The sequence below is a fragment of the Lissotriton vulgaris genome, chromosome 8 (genome assembly GCF_964263255.1).
Source record: "Lissotriton vulgaris chromosome 8, aLisVul1.2, whole genome shotgun sequence".
NCBI lineage: Eukaryota > Metazoa > Chordata > Amphibia > Caudata > Salamandridae > Lissotriton > Lissotriton vulgaris.
The window spans coordinates 209,026,679-209,043,788 of record NC_141696.1 but is presented as its reverse complement, the minus strand read 5'-3'; positions in this window follow the sequence as shown (position 1 = coordinate 209,043,788).

The window sequence follows — 17,110 nt, the reverse complement described above, 5'->3', positions numbered from 1 at the left end:
CTGGCTGCAACACTGCAGTTTGGTGCCACAGTGTTTGTGCTCTGCTCTGAATTGGAATTGGTAAAACTGTTTTCTCCTGATTAGTATATTTGACTTTCTTTTAGACCATATTAGATGGTGCAGACTATGCACCAGTGGCATGGGAGTTAAAGGTCATGTATGGACTGCAGTGTGTATTTACATCACTCAAATCCTTGACAAAAATATGTGGCTCCCAAAAGCACCACTATGCTCTGACTGAGCTGTAGTATAAATGCCCTTCAGAGACACAGGGCAAAGAAAAACGCATTTGCCATGTAGGAAGACCTATTTAAATAATAAAAAGTCACCTCAAAAGTTTTATAAATCCACAAGGCAGGACTCCAAAAATAAAATGAGCACACTAACATTTATAAACTCTACTCACAGTGACTGAAGACCTAAAACGACTTCCACTGAGCGACGTTTTCCATAAGACAGGCCTAGGTGCAAATAAAATATGTATTTTGATATCCCTGTTTTGGAAAATACTAGTAAGACCTTCCAATTAATTTCTACTACATATTTAATGATGAAATCAGATTGTTGTAAGTGTTACTGGAAAGGTAGCCAGAAAAAATGTACTTTAGTCTGCCTGAAGCAGAACTGACTTAAAACCAGTTCGCCCACTCATTATACCTCCAGTTCTGAAATGCACAGCATTGGCTGGGAGTGTTAATGACTCTGCCTCAGAAGACAATGGCCTGCCTGTCAGCCCAGGAAGGACAAGTTGTTTTAACTCCTGACCACAATGCAGGGATTACCTATCTGGAAGTGGACAAGAACAGCTGAAAGAATAAAGGAGATTCTTAACAGTATTTCATTGACTTGGAGATGCCTGGCAAGGGTTTCTCCTATGCATTTCCAGAACCCTCCTCACAGCCAGGTTCTAGTCATGGTGGGAGCGAAAACCAATATGGACCCAGTCAGAGGGGAGGAGAGCTAATCTAAATTGGGAAGCAGCTAAGGAACTGAAGACATGCCTGCCTGGTGGCTAATGAGTAATACCATGCTCTAAAAGTTGCTCTGGGGTACTTTTACTGGAACACAAATAGGACATGATTCAAACGAAAGTGGCAAATTGTGAAAAAGTATGATTTTGTAGCAGAATTTCTCCAGTCATTGGTTAGTGCACAAGATAAATCTGAAAACATCACCTCACCAGTGACCACCTCCAACAGTATTACACTTTCCCATGGAACTCAAAGAGAAGTGGCTTTAGTTTAGCAGTAGTGGTGGCATGGTCATCTGGTGTGCATGAGCAAACTGGTAGGCAACACCTCTCTTGTGTACTCCGAATGTCATGGAAAAGTGCTGGCTTGTGGAGTCCAGGGGGAATTCTCGGTCTGCTTCACCCAGGACTGTGAGCTGTTGTTGACAGTCGCAACAGCTTCAAGAGTTTTCTGCTGGCAGTGAGCTGCTCTACTTATTGTCTAGAACACCGGGCTGAATAGCCAGAAGAAGCATGGTGGTATGGGAAATCAGAGATGACAATTGGATCAAGGGCAGAATGTCAAACATTTTGTTTTCCTTCTTGTGCTTACCATACATGGAAAATGCCATTCCCTAACAAGGTGGGTGTGGTCTAGTCGTATCAAGAATTGCTGCCCTTCTAGTTAGTGTTGCCTCAGCTTCCCTGACTAAGGTGTTTTTTTCAAATTGGATTCTTCTTGCATGGAAGGCTATATGTTGAGCTCTTTTTCTACTCTATCTCCAGGAAATGTAGTGTATTGCTTTTCAACTTCTGTAAAACTATTCACCACCAATCTAGAACTACCTATACTGGCAAACAAGTTTGTTTCTGCCATTTGTGTTTTTGACTTGAAACCGGAGTGCATTGAGTGCAGGATGGTGTTCAGATCTCTGAAGAAGTTGTTCCTTCTTTGGACAATCAAGAAGGGATAAACCTTGTGTGCAGTTCTGGCTGGTACTTACTTAACACTTTTTTTAGTATATCTATAATGTGCTGATCTAGCTCTCTGCCATAAACCTTTGTGGGAACATTACCAGATATGCTAAGACTAGTAAGCCTGCGATTAGACCAAAATGCAATGCCTCGCCTGGGAAGGCTTATCATTTTGATATGTTTATTTCTCCTCGTTCTGCCTCTTTCTATGTGTGCTGAATTCTGCAGCACACATAGAAAGTGGGAAAAGCCTCAGAGTATTGTTTTTGAGCAGGAAGGCGTCCTTTACTGCACGAAAATAATCATCGTTGTAACACAGGCACCCTTGCATAATTGTGCAAAGGTGCCTGCATTGGTACTAAGCTACACTCAGTACGCCATGGCAGGGAGGTAGCAGGATTTCGCTGTATCTTAATAGATTTTGCACATTCCTGCTCTCTCCCTGTTACACGACTCATTGCAGCAAATTGTCTTGCTGCGTTGCGTGACTTGATAGTAAATCTGCCCCTCAGTTTCTATCAGGGCAAAAAATGAAGGTACATATTGATATTAAATTTCAGGTGTAATTGACGATATATTCTCCAAATGATTTGATCAAGTGATTCTTCCTATGCTTAGGTTACAAAGTAATTTAATGTTGGGGGATTTTTATCTGCATGTTGACACACTGATTATTAAAAATGCAAACAATCTCCTCAAAACAATGCCACTGGGTAGATTTTCCGAGCTACATCAATGCCCCACTCACAACAGCACGTACTTAATCTATTGTTTAAACCTAGTGCAGTCCCATTTTAATTATTACATAGTATGATAATTGTACTCTCTACTTTTCATAACGTCAATCTACTACTGTTGAATTGATTTGGTACTTTCCCTCATTCTCCAAAACACACAGATTGTAGTGAAGCAAAGCAAATAGCCTTCAGCCCAGTTTTCATGAATGCGAGAATGGGCTGACATCCGTTTGATGGTGGCTGCACTATAGGTGGGATATGTAGACACAATGATACTACTCTCATTTCAGCTTCCAAAATAATTTTTGGGTAACATATAAATAAATACTTCTTGGCTTGGGCAAAGCTTACAACAAATAATAAAATTAAAAATACAATAGAATGTCATTATTAGGACTATTAACAGTAGAGAAACTGACAAAGTGGCTCCTTGCAGTAAAGAAATATCAATCAGTAAAATGTGAAGATCACGTTAATATTAGGAATTTAAAGGTGGGTCCCTTATTTAACACCATTTACAATGATAAACTCACTGCGAACTATTGTTGGAAAGCTGAAAGACACAACATTCGCCAGGGTTTCATGCTGGCAGCGGGCTGCTTTACAAATGGTACAGGACACAGGGCTGAGTAGTCAGAACAAGAAGCATGGTGGTATGGAGGATCAGAGATGCCAAATGGATCAAGAGCAGGATGTCTAACATTTAATTTTCCTTCTTGTGTCTGCCATACATGAGAAATGCAATTTCACAAGAAGGTGGGTATGGACTATTCCTAACATGGTTGTTAACAAATTGGAAAACCTTATATTTATCCAGACATAATGATGCACTTTATCGTGAACTTGTGAAAACTGTTATTATTGAGGATTTAAAAAATAATGTTTGTAGGTATCCAGTCATCATGATGTATTTTATCGTGAAATTGTCTTTTAACATTAATTGTAGAAACATTTTTTTTAAGTGTTACATTTTATGGTTGTAAAAAAACAAATAAATAATTTCTTTCTATCCAGGATGACTGTCATTCTAGTTTGTGCTGCCTCAGCTTCCCTTTCATGTACTGCCTAAGTCATGTATAAAAAGGATTTAGTGTGAGAAGGATGCATCACAAGACTTTTGTATCCAGTATTTTTGGTCACTACCATAGATGCCTTCTGCCTCTGATTTTTGGTCTTTTCTGCAGCTGTTTTCCAATTGGATTCCCTTGCATGTCTCCAGGTAGTGTGGTGCGTTGATTTCCAACTCCTGTATAATTATTCTCCTCCAATCTAGAACTACCTACATTGCCAAAATGTTTGTTTCTGGCACTTGTGTTTTTCCTTGAAACTGGGGTGCATTAAATGCAGGGTGGTTTTCAGATCCCTGAAGAGGTTGCTCTTTCTTTGGACAATCAAGAAGGGAGCAAGCGAAACCTCCACTGCTTTCAGTTCTTGACTCGTACTTACTTAATGCTTTTTTGAATATATTTAAAAATTGCCGACTTAGCCCTCTGCCATAGGCCTTTGTGGGTACATTCCCAGGTTTAATAAGACTAGTAAGCCTGGGAATGTGTCAAAACTCTATATCCTACTAGGGGCGGTGTAATGAAGAGAAATATGATTATTTCTTTTATTTTCTGCCTCTTTCTACTTATGCTACAATCTGCAGCACACATGGATAGAGGAAAAAGCCTCAAAGAATTGTTTATGTGCAGGAAGGTGTCCCTTACTAGATAAAAAACAATCCTGGTTGTAACACAGGCACCCTTAAAAATGGTGCAAGGGGCCTGCTTTGGTGCTAGGCTACACTGAGTACGCCACTGCAGGGAGAGACCATAAATGACAGAATGTGCTGACATCCACTTGATGTTGGTCAGCACTGTTGGTGTAATATCTACACACAATGATACTACTCTCATTACAGTTACCCCAAAACATTTTTCCTAACATATAAATAAACACTTCTTGGTGTGGGCAAAATTGACAAAAAAAATTATACATTAGGAAGATAAAAAGTAATGGAAATGAAATGTTCATAAGAATAAAATACATATTTGTCTAGAATGTCATTATTAGGGACTAGTAACAGTAGGAGAAGCTGACAAAGTTTCTCCTCACAATAAGGAAATATCAACCACTAAAACCTGAAAGATCATCTTAATATTTAGAATTAAAAGGTTCTTCCTTTCGTTAACACTATTTTCAACCATTGCCTCACAGCAAATATGCAAAGCCATTTCAACTCGTAACCAAAGTGAATCAATTTGCATGGGGGAGGTCATTTCTTTGCCATATCCCATTGCAATGAGTGTTCAATTGGAAACAGTGGGGAAGGGCTTTAATATGAGGCCCTGAGATGCTTTCACTTTTTAAGATTAGGGTCAGGTAGGGTGATGCAGATATAGGCGCATACTTCATGCAAATTTTGCTAACCCATCCCAAGCATGTGGAAAAAGACTTCATTCATTATAGAAAAGCTTGAAGATAATAAGTAGTGCATGCAATCAATTTCTGAAGCATCATGGCCTTTAGCTTGGTCTAGTGTGTCCTTATTATATATTATTCATCACAAAAAATAAGTCAATACGATAACGCTTCGATTAGTGTCCTCAGTGGGATTAGATCTCACCAATGAGACTATTACATTTTGTCTCATTTTGTAATTTGATCATTTACGTTTCGATTGTAGAATTCCGTGCTAAACAAGTATCGATTCGATAGATGCAGACCAGCCCTATGTTTTTTTTAAATGTAATCTGGGGCTTAAATCTGCTTTAGAGAGAGTATGTTTTTAAAATCTACCTTTTGTTATAGAAATGCCATGCTTTTTTAAAAGTTGTTCTTATCATTAGGATGTTAATGTTTTACCATACATATTTTTGATTTGTATATCTATGGCTATTTTTTAATAATCAAATAAAGATTATTGATGGATTGGTTGGTGGATAAAAGGTTTTGGATATATGGGTTTGACCAATACACGACTCAGAACATAACGCATTATAGTTGTTCCATGGGAGTACTATACTAATTGTCCGTCTCTAAATGTTGAAAGCAAGAGTCCCTCTTATGAATAGAGGTTGACCCATACAATAAGTAGCAGTATCTGGCTCTGATACAATGTCTGTTGTTGACAGGAATTTGATACTTTTGATGTTGCAAGAGGAGGTACCCTCCAGAGATAATTAATGAAGCAGATATTTATTTTACCTCTCAAGCTGGGGCTAATGTATCTGGATTAAATTCATGCAAATCCAAAAATCTATGCAGTACAGGCTAACACACAAATTCAAGATGTGGCAGGAAACTAAATGGGCAAATGTTCAGCTTGCTCGCTCATTAAAAGACTATGTACATCACTCATTTTTTTAGCTTAGATGCAAAAGCAAAGACTGAGCCAGCAATGGCATATGGTCTGTATTCAATGATTCAGTTACCACAACACTAGACTTGGGAAAGTCTCCTAGTCAGACATGATAATGAGAGATGGATATGAAATGAATATCTACATGTTAGTTTGGGTCCTTTAAGTATCTGCCACAGTTTCTGTACTAGGAGTCAATACTGCCTGATTTAAAAAAAATAACATTTCCAGGTTTCAAAACTTTTATAATTCCTGCATGTATTTAGCCAATGAACACCAAGACACAGCATGATCAGCCATGTTTTCAAAGCTCAATTTTAATGTTGAGGTAGTTTTACTGGAAAAAGCACCGACAGCCATGGTTGCTCTTCTTTGGGCCCTTGAAATATATACTGTACAGCAAGACAACTTACATTTGTTGATGAAATCAAAAGATTGCAAGACTACCAATCGAAAGACAATGAGATATTTCTCACGGCTGAGCTCACTGGAAGAGAGTGCAGCTGATAGTTATATTAGGTTTACCTTATCCGACACTTAAATATGATCATGGTGTAATGTAAATAATGGTTATCTACTTTTCAGTGTGTGCATTTGAGGAGATCTGGGAGGCAGTGCCGGTCCTAGGCCTTCTGAGGCCCCGGGCGAAAGGGAAGATGTGAGGCCCCTCTAATTGCATATTGCGTCACAAGAAGTGACATCACAAAAAGTGACATTGCAGGACTATTGATCTTATTTGGCATCACTGAAGCAAACTAATGTGGATATCAGTAACGTGGACAAAAAGTAGAGGGGATGGAAAACAGGTGAGCAAATATCCATGAGTTTAACACTTGCCGGCTCCTTTAATGATTACCTGGAATTGCCCCCTAATTCCAAAGGAACCAGAGGGTCAAGAAAACAGCAAGGGGCTGATCGTGGAAAACAGCAGTTGCCCATATGATCATACATCCACCATTTATAAACGTGTTCAATAAATTAGCCTCTTGCTAACACAAATGGACCAGAGTTGAACAGTGGCTTTTTCCCCCCTCCTGTTAGCTCTTGCAAAGCCCAACCTTTATTGGACAGTGTGAAACTACAACTCCCAGCATACATATTTGCCTCATAATACATCATCTGCTGCATAATCTGATGATTTTAACTAATAAATTGTTTATAGCTCAAACGGATCAAAAGTTACTAAAAAATGTGACTTGTGCTGCTGTGAAGTGGAGGGCCCTTTGCAAAGGTTGACTGGTCATCTTTCTCACTGCTGCATTTGTATGTTCCACTGGTACTAATAAGGACAAATATTTGCATAGACTGTTAGCATGCGTAAAAAATCCATCAGCTCTGACCATAGTGCCACATCCTCTCCCCCACTGAACATCATACTGCCCCACTGAGAGAAACTTGCACTTCACTGACCCGCCATAAACACCTGGATGTGGCTCAATTAAAATTACACACTAGACAAGAGCAATATGCTGCCTAAAAAAAAATTAACATCCTAGAAAAAGCAAACACTCATAGGAAATGCAAGATTAAGTTAAGCATGTGAAAGGTAGGCAGGAACAACATGGTTACCTTTTTCTTTTTACATTCATTATTCAGAAATTAGTGAGTGCTTTGGCCTGAAAAGTTAAGGCCATGACTACAGGGCCCAGAAGGGACTCGTCTCAAGGCTCATTGCTAATATCCTTATAAACGTAAGCAGCAGTATGGTTTAAAAATACCATATTCGTGAACACACAACCGCTGTACACATTTTGTTTTCCAATTCACCCGTTAAGCAGGTATTTAAGTACCTCCAGGAATAGTCCACTTTCCCACTTAGGACAAACAATGTTGTTCAAAGAGCCTCCGATCAGTCAATTGTTCTGACACCCTCAACCCTGCAGCCTCACTTACTGAGATGCCAAATCGAGTGTACAAGGTGCATAGCTCCGCCATAATTCTAGATGGCACTGGAGCCACAAGTCACCAATGTAGTTAAAACGTGTACTCACCAAATCAGAATCAAGAATCTTGCAATTCATAATTTTAACCATTGGTACTATCAAGAATCGTACTTATGCAAATATCATATGTCAAATATGCTGCAAAGGGGAGGCACTATTACTCACACGAAAATCCAGGGCACACTACATTAATTCTGAGATGCATGCAGTAGATGCAGGTAGAGTGGCACCTACATTTGAACATTCTCTGTTTTTTAATAAGGAAATGCACCGTAGGATCTGGCTGATCTTCTCAGGAAGTGAATAAAAAATCATCATGTGAAGACCTGCTGCAGGTTCTGGAACTGAACCTCCCGATAACAGAGAATACAGAAGAGGTCTGGGATAGGCTTCCATCAATGATTGGTCGCATGTGGTGAACTGCCCCTACCACAGAGAGCTGGATAACCTGCCAGAGCCTACAGATGCAAGCCTCTGATTGTCCTCTCATACCACTTCTCTTTCGAGTAGTTACCTCAAGCAGACACCAATGCACGTGTGTTGTGAAGCAGCTAAAAGTAGTGCGTTCACAGAACATTAGAAAACATATGCATTTTTAATATATGCTAAGAATCCTCAAGCAAACCTTTGCAGTCTACCCCAACAGAATCCTATCACAGTCATGCAATGCTGTACGTGAATACGATCAACCATTTACAACACTTTCTGGAAGTCGACACAGCACGCTATCCTGGTCACTTAAAAAGAGACTAGAAAACAAAAGTCTTAATGCTTTTAAAACATTTAAAACCCCAGCCCAGCCGCTCCTTTCTAACAAGCTGGTCTTCAGTACTCAAACATAGCTGCCTGTTACATCTACAAAACCGTCACGTGTAACCATTTTTTTCCATTCTGTTCCAGTGTCAATAATATTGCTGGTATTAATAAATGCTTCCGTCAAAATGGTCTGAGGACTTGGCCAGTAACGAGGCACACAGGGAAAGAGTAGAGACCCCCAAGGAGTCTGCCCGGAAAAGAGGCGCCCACTGAAAAACACATTCCAACCCCTACCACTTCCCACCCCGACTTCAAGAAGCTAAAGCCATGGGCCGTGACTTACTTACTATCTGTCTGAAGTTACGCCAACGCGGCCCGAACGATAGCCTCCTGACTCCACTCCTGGCTGAAGAGACTTGAGAGGGAGCGTGTGCGGCGTGGGTGCTGCGTCACTGGCTGCATTTTAGCAGCACAGCTTGCGGGGGCTGGCCAAAATGATGTCCAGGGCCGTCATTGGTAGCGCTTTCGCGCGCTACCAGATTGACGGCCCTGGGACCCACATCATAAACCGATATGCCGCCCGCGCACCGCACAGCACCACCACCACTATGCTAGGTGGTCGTGCATGCGTGCACGGTGCACTTCCACTATCCACTAAGTTAACTGCATGCACAAGTGCGCGCAGCGCTTTTCCCGCATTTTCATGTCGGGCCCTGCTCTTTCACTTCGGTCTACCCTGCGGGGCCGGCGGCGGCGTGGCCCCCCTGAGCGTGAGGCCCTGGGCAGCTGCCCATACCGCCCATGCCTAGGACCGGCCCTGCTGGGAGGTCCTTAGAGGATGGCTGGTGGAAACAGCTTTATATGAGCTGAAGATTGCAAGTACACAGTGACCCATCTATGTACTATGCCAAAAAATTTTTTATCCGTAACTTTTGGATTTTCTGCATGTGGCTCCATCATTGGTGTTTAAAGTTCAAATACTGAAAACCGAATTGGGGATCTGGTTCAAGTGAGCCCAAATTGTTCTGCTCTCATTCAGATTTTGAGCTGCTTTAGATAAGGAAGAAGCAAGGCCAATTTATAATTTGCTACCATAAAAACATCTTTGGTTGTTGCGGGCCATTCATCTATTTGGACAAATGCTGTTTGCATTCTTAGGATAGATTTGGTAAGGTTAAAAACATCAGTTCAATACATTCAGGGTGTATGTAGAATAAAGCAGTAAGTGTACATATTATGGACTACATTGACTTTAAGAGCACAAAATGCAATGAAAACTACCTTTTAATTGACTTTTTTCCTTATTTAAATATCATATTTTTATGATCGTGTTTGAAGCATCTCATATTTGCTTCTATAGAAAGGGTCTGTGAAGAAAAGAATATAAGGGCTTGCAAGTGCCTTTGTCAAGAAGGCGCAATTGAAAGGTTACCCGTTGTCTTTTTCCTACTTGATTTCTATAGAATATAGAAAAATAACAAACTTAGTGAGCGAATAGCAATTGATTGACCGGCATAGCCCAATTCATAAACTAATTAAATCACTTCATCATAGCAAATAGGCAACTCACACAAACACCGGTAATCAAAATAGGCCTCAATATAGTCCCTAGAAGTACACTGCCAATATTGCTAAGCCAACTATCTACAGCAGAAAAGAAAGTCTTTCACAATTGCTTCCCAGATACTGGTTCCTTCCAGGTTCCTTTAATTCTGTTGAAACTCCAGTGATATTTGTTGTGATATTTGTCAAATGTCCTCTAATCTCCTTACTTTTATCTGGGATATTCATCCAGCACTGATGAACTTTCAAGATTTTGCAGATTCAGCCCTCTTTAGCAAGCAAAATATTTAAAGCAAGATGATTTTGAAGAACCATAGCCCTAATGGATATTATTTCAGTTTCAATAGCTAGCTAAGCTCCAGCAGTGTATGTTGGCAGTTTAGCGATGTTAGCAAGCACATGTGTTCCCCTTCTTTTGCTTACCCAGTGAATGCTAACTACTTGAAGCAGGAGAAGTGTAGTCCCTGTATGGACTTTGGTGGTCTGCGACAGGATCCTTCTTTATTTTATTAAATCTAACACATTAAGATACATTGTTTGTATTCTGAATAATATTGACAGACAGGGGCTAATGCTTGAAAGGTTTACTTGAAGAATATAGGAACAAAATATATAAGCTGGACCATCAATCAGTTTAGCACATAGGCAGATAAATCATAAGCACAAAGAACTCAGTAAAATTCTGCAGAAAATACAGCATAGCTTTATTGTTAAATTTATAATGTGCACAGCTACCCTAAACAGGGTTTACTGGCGCAGACGTGTCCACTACTGCAGACTGAGTAATCGGAAAGCTGCTTACTGAGAAAAATGCCAGGTCTTAAGATCTCACCAGAACTTAAGATAGAAAGATTCCTGTTTCATGGAACTGGGAAGAGAATTCCATAGTCTAGGACCCAGACATGAAAAGGAGCGGCTGCCGATTCTGGTTAGTCTGCAACTAGGTGTTACAAAGTTACCTTGAGTGGCTGGGCGTAAGGACCAAGACGGGACACATGGATGGAGAAGCTCCTGGAGATAAGATGGAGCAGTCCCTTGTTTTATTTTGAAGACAAAGCATAAGGTCTTGAATTTAATACGGCTGTCAATGCGGAGCCAATGTAGGTGTCGAAGAAAAGGAGAGATGGATAGTTTCCTTGGGATATGGCATAAAAGGCGGGCCGTGGAGTTCTGGACCACCTGGAGCTTCTTCAGCACCTCCTGACTTCAACCCAAATACAGAACGTTGCCGTAGTCCAGGCGAGAGGTGACAAGTGCCTGGACTACCGTTCTTTAAGTGGAGTCTGGAAGCATCTAGATGATATTCCGCAACCAACTATGAATGGTGAAACAGGTGGCAGCAACGCTAACCGCTTGTTGCCGCATTGAGGGGTTGTTGTCAATAATAAACCCGCGTACCCATTTCCTGAGGCCATTGTTGGCCTGGGAAAGGGTGGTCTCTCTAGACAGAGAATACCAGGTCTTTTTATAGAACTCTAGCAAAGAATTTCATACATTTACTATCCAGGAACAAGGTTCCCAGGATATTCACCAATAGGGAACTAGCAAAATGAAATATTTTACTGTAGACTTCATTTGAAGATTCTCTCAAAATACTATTACATTAGATTCAGATGTTTTCAAAATGTACTCAGGTAACATGACTTGATTCATACTATGCAATACAGCCTGGGACAGCAAGGTTGTCCTTGATTAGGTACATTGTGTTCACTGTGGCTGGAAAACCTTCATTCAGTCTTTCAACGTAAGCCCAAATTTCTTTTTTACAACAAGGAAAATAACACTAACAGTGATCACATGGTGTACTACAGTGTTGAATTCAAAATAGAAGAAAGCAGGAAACTGGATTATATTAGACTAGGCATAATTTTGAATACATTAAACACTATAATGCAAAATCAGACTTCACAACCTGCTTTCAATGATTTCTAAATCATCATATCTACGTTTTATTACAATAGAGCCGTCATCAATGTTGGGTTCTTCTCTTTGGATCCTTCCAAGTCCTTCATGGTATCTGATTTCACTCTGCATTTCTTCAACCTTTACATCAATTAATTTTCTATGTCTTCCTCTTGTTGCTGATAGCTTCTTGATCCCACATTTATGCCCACCATTTGATGAAATTCCTTTGTAGATTTAGTTTGGTCAAAAGACGGGTGAAAAGAAATGTTAGTACTCCTCCACCTACACTCCCTAGATAATTTGCCTGTTATAGCATCTCCCTTCCCAATAGACCCAAATATAGAGCCTGTTCTTTTCCAATGGCGTGTTTTTTTAATTCAGTTAGTTCACGAGTAATGTTTGTAATGGTTATGACATCAACTATTAAGCTGTTTGTTTATTTTAGAAATAAAAGCACAACATTCTCTAGCATGGATTTCCTTGCTGACTCCGCATTCCTTAGCGAAAAGCATATCTAACCCAAGTCTATTTTGTATGATCATAGCAAGCAATCACTTTTAGTATGCCTGCAGTGTTTGTGTCAAGTCTGTCTCATGAGATTGATAATTTCCTCATCTTTAACATTTTTAATACATTCCTGCTGAGGGTATTAATGCTCCAAAGATGTCATTAAGTATCTGCTTAAAGTTGAGCTGGTGTTGTTTTATCAGTCAAGCTTCAGCCCTACCTCACTTTATTATTATTATTATTATTAATCGGGTTTTGTAGAGCGCAAACAACCCGGAGGCCTCGTAGGGTAAGGCTAAGGCTGCATAACAGCTACCTACCCAATTGTTGCAGCTGAAAATAAGCTGATTTGCAACACACATAGTATATGCCTTTAATACTTACCTCTACTTCAGCAAAGGTTGCAAAGTTTCTCCCCCTAAGTAAATAACTATGTTCACTATCACTCCATCCCACTACTTCAACAAATCTCATTCCCATCTTATCATGCATAAGGTTCCTTTCTTGGCAACATTGATACTTAATCTTGGGGGTGAATCTCCTAAATTTTCTTTACCCTTCACTTTGCTAGGTTCTGCTTTAACTCTGTTACTCTCCTTGCTTTATTCTCTTGTTTAATTCATCTACAAAACATTTGCTCTTCCTTACTAACCGTACAGGTTAATGTATGCATGCTTTTATAAGAAATGCTCACGTTAATCACAGGAACAAATAATTTCATCATATATGCACACTGATCCCTTTTTTTAAATCCTTTAGAGAAACAATAAGCATGTTTAGTAGACCGAAAATACATATTTTTATTTGTCACAACTGGTACATCTTTTCTAAAGGCTTTTCATAATCAGCATAAAATAATTTCATAGAGTGCTGCTGATAAAATAGATTTAGAAAGATACTACAGGATACCAAATAGGATAGGGGTAAATGGAAATATGCTGCATCCACAGCTGCAGAAGAGGAAAGATAGGAACACCCAAAACAGTTCTATACCTGCATGATATTGACATATTGAGCTAAAATATACATAATTATAAATGCTTTCAGAATGAGGCTCATGTTCAATTCTTCCTCAGTGCATTTGTTTGCAAACATAAGATTTATTAGTTCAATTTATTGGCATATGGGAAACATTTCCCTCCAGTAGGCAGAAGTCTAACATCCACCCAGCTATATAAACCAAATGACAACTCTCAGAACAACACATGGGGCCTCATTTATGAAGGACTTGCGCCACTGGTGCGTCACTTTTTCCCATTTTAAAAGTGACGCAACGGCGGCGCAAGACCTTCATAAATAAGGCCCATGGAGTTTTGCAGCATTGCTGTACCATACGAACTCAAATCAGATCAAGAAAATAAGATTGGTGCTGTTGATTGAAGAGATTAGTCCTTCTACAATTACTCTAACATCAATACCCTATCTGGAAATCCACAGTGATTTGTATTCTGCATCGACTGGAGTCCTAAAGCTCTGTAGTTCTCTGACTGTTACCCTATCTCTTGATTCACCTTTTCTCACTTTGTCAACAATTTGCACAAGTTGAGCCCTTTTATTTTGTCTTGGACTCAGGGAAGTTCATTAATGTATATCAAACATTTGTCAGATTCAATGTCAGTTCTGATAAAGTAGGACCAATCAGGGCCTCAATACTTGCATTTATCTTCCTCTCTCTTCTGGGTAATTTAGTGACAGTCAAGTCTAGGCTCTCACAGACTATGTGTTGTTGTTTGAAAGGTTCTTTTTCCTCTAACTCACTAACCCCTCTTATCTTCTCTGGTCTTTTAGTAGCTCTCAACAATATCTTTTGTCTTGGCTAAGCTTCTTCTGTCAGTGTCAAATTGGGGGATGTACTTGTGATTTCTGGTTCAGAAGAAGCTGATTCACTTTCAGAGGCAGAGCTGCCTCTTTCAGCATCACTCTCTGGTTTAAGTGCAACTGATTCAGTTTGAGTCGATTCAGTTCACCACAAGTTCTCACCTTCTTGGAGAAGGCGTAACATTAGTCCAAAGTCTGGCATCTCATTGTGACTGGAATAGCATTACCATCATTCCACTCTCGCCACATTTGAGGTTCTGCTGTATGGGACTGCAAGTTTTTGAACTAGTCTTCCTCTCCCTCTTCCAATGCCTCAGAAATCTCGAACCTAGATGGATTCAACAAGTTAATGGATGTTGGCCCCACTTCTTCCTCTTCTTGTCTCACCATCTAGATGTGTGGGGCATGCATCCAGTTCAGGAGTCCATCACACTTCACAGCAATTTTGTTAGCAATTATCTTCCAGGCACACTTTGTGAACACGCTTCGTCAAGTGAACCCAGTCTCTGGGTGTTCAGGTCATGACATGGCCACATTTGCTTTGATAGTCCTGTTTAGTCATTTAGTCAAGCTTCTGGTCATTAGCTACAGTGCAATCTTTGGCCTTTTCTTAAAATTTTACATAGCAGCTGCATCACTATTTTTTTAAGTAACTTCCTTCATCTGATTCAAGATGAAGTGCAATCCCAAAACATGGAATCACTTCCTGCAACAGTAGTTTGGCAACTGTCAGACTGTCACATCTCCTAGTAGGTTATGCCTCCACCCAACGAGAAAATAGCCATACAATCACAAGGATATATCTCACCTGATTGCATCGGGCATTGCCAAAAAATCAATCTGGGGACGAATGAAGGAGCCATTAACTGCTCTATGTAACACATGGTTAATAAAGCCTTTTTGCCCACATTTTCTGGAAAATCACACAATGCTGGCAAAGATTCTCTGCCACTGCATGAAAGTGTGGATTATGTCAAAACTGCTTGAATGTCAACACCATCCTGTCTCTTCCCATTTCTGTTGGTCCATGCAGGTTTCCCATCACTAGATACCCAGATATCACTAGCATCCTTCACACATCCCATCCTTTCTTATTTTGCCTTTTCCATCTCAGGGACAGTATGTATGCAATTCTTTCAGCTCATTGAAAATTTGCAGTGTTCAGTAACAAGTTTGAAACAGTTACCCCCTCAGTACTGCATGGCACATCTATGTGGAAGGTGTTGAACTCAAAAGTGCAATATTGAGCGATTTCTCATATGTATAGCGTTTGTCTCTAGTAACAAAATCATTCTGTGCAGCACACTTTACCACTGCAATTTACTTTGGCAGTTGAAAGGCTTCCAACAGGTTAGAGATATACAGCTGATTCTAAATTGCTGAGCAAGCATTGGTCATGAATCCTCTCTGTGATCACAGCTGGCCAAAGTCATGCACAACAAATAATCCATTCTGGCTGTCAGTGTAAATAGTAACCCCTGAGCTTTCTGATGTATAACAGGCTTGGGTAAGGGCAATTAATTCTGTTACTTGTGCAGTGGTTACATGGCACCGATAATATGCTTCCACAACCCCAATAGGGTGCATACAGCATATGCGTCTCTCTGGATGCCGCGTCAGTCTCTCAAACAAGAGCCATCAACAAACATGGTATGGTTGGATTCAAGAATGGGAGCATCCAATATGTCTGGCCTTGACTTTGTGCATAACTCAATGCTGCTCACACAATTGTGATAAAAATCACCCTCTTCATCTTCATCTTGGGTAGGCAACATAGAAGCAGGGTTTAAGAAAGTGCACCTTCTTATAAAAACGTTTTCTGCAGCCAGAAAGAATTTTTTAGAGAGGGTTAAGCGGCTGCTGGTCAAATGTTAAGTGCAGGCCCAAGTTTTGCAAATTTCAATCTAATGTGGCACCATCACAAAGAGTGGATGACCCATCACAATCCCCTTCATTTGCTGAAAGCTAAAGCTAACCGCTGGAATCACAGTGAGACAACCGGGCAATGCTGCAGCCACTTGGATCAAGAGTTGCTAAAAGTAGCCATTTGAGCGTTTACTTTCTCCATGCATCTTTGTCAACACAGACAAAGCACACCCATCTCACTCATGGCAAAAGACTATGAACCCTTTGGTGTAGTCTGGCATGCCAAGAGTGGGTACACTGCAAAGAAAGTTTGGAGCTCCTGGAAGGCTTCCATGCTCTCATCATCCCTTGGTACCAGGTCACTGACATCATTATGCATCAGCCTCAGCAAAGGCTTTGCCACAAAAGAAACATTACAGATTCATTGTTAGCAGTAGCCAACCATGCCCGGAAACATTCGTACTTCTTTCTGTGTGGTCGGAAATTTACCCATATAGACCTGTGGTACTCAAAGTATGGCCCACGGGCCACCAGCGGCCCGGCAGGCCTTCCTTGGCAGCCCACGTACCTTGTAGGTAATGTACCCATGGCCCCCCCGAGAGAGAGAGAATGGAAAGAGAGAGGGAGTGGAGAGAGAAATAAAGTGGAGAGAGAGAGTGGAGGGAGAGAGTGGAGAGAGAGAGAGTGGAGAGAGAGTGCAGAGAGACAGTTGAGCGAGAGAGAGTGTAGGCAGAGAGTGTAGAGAGAG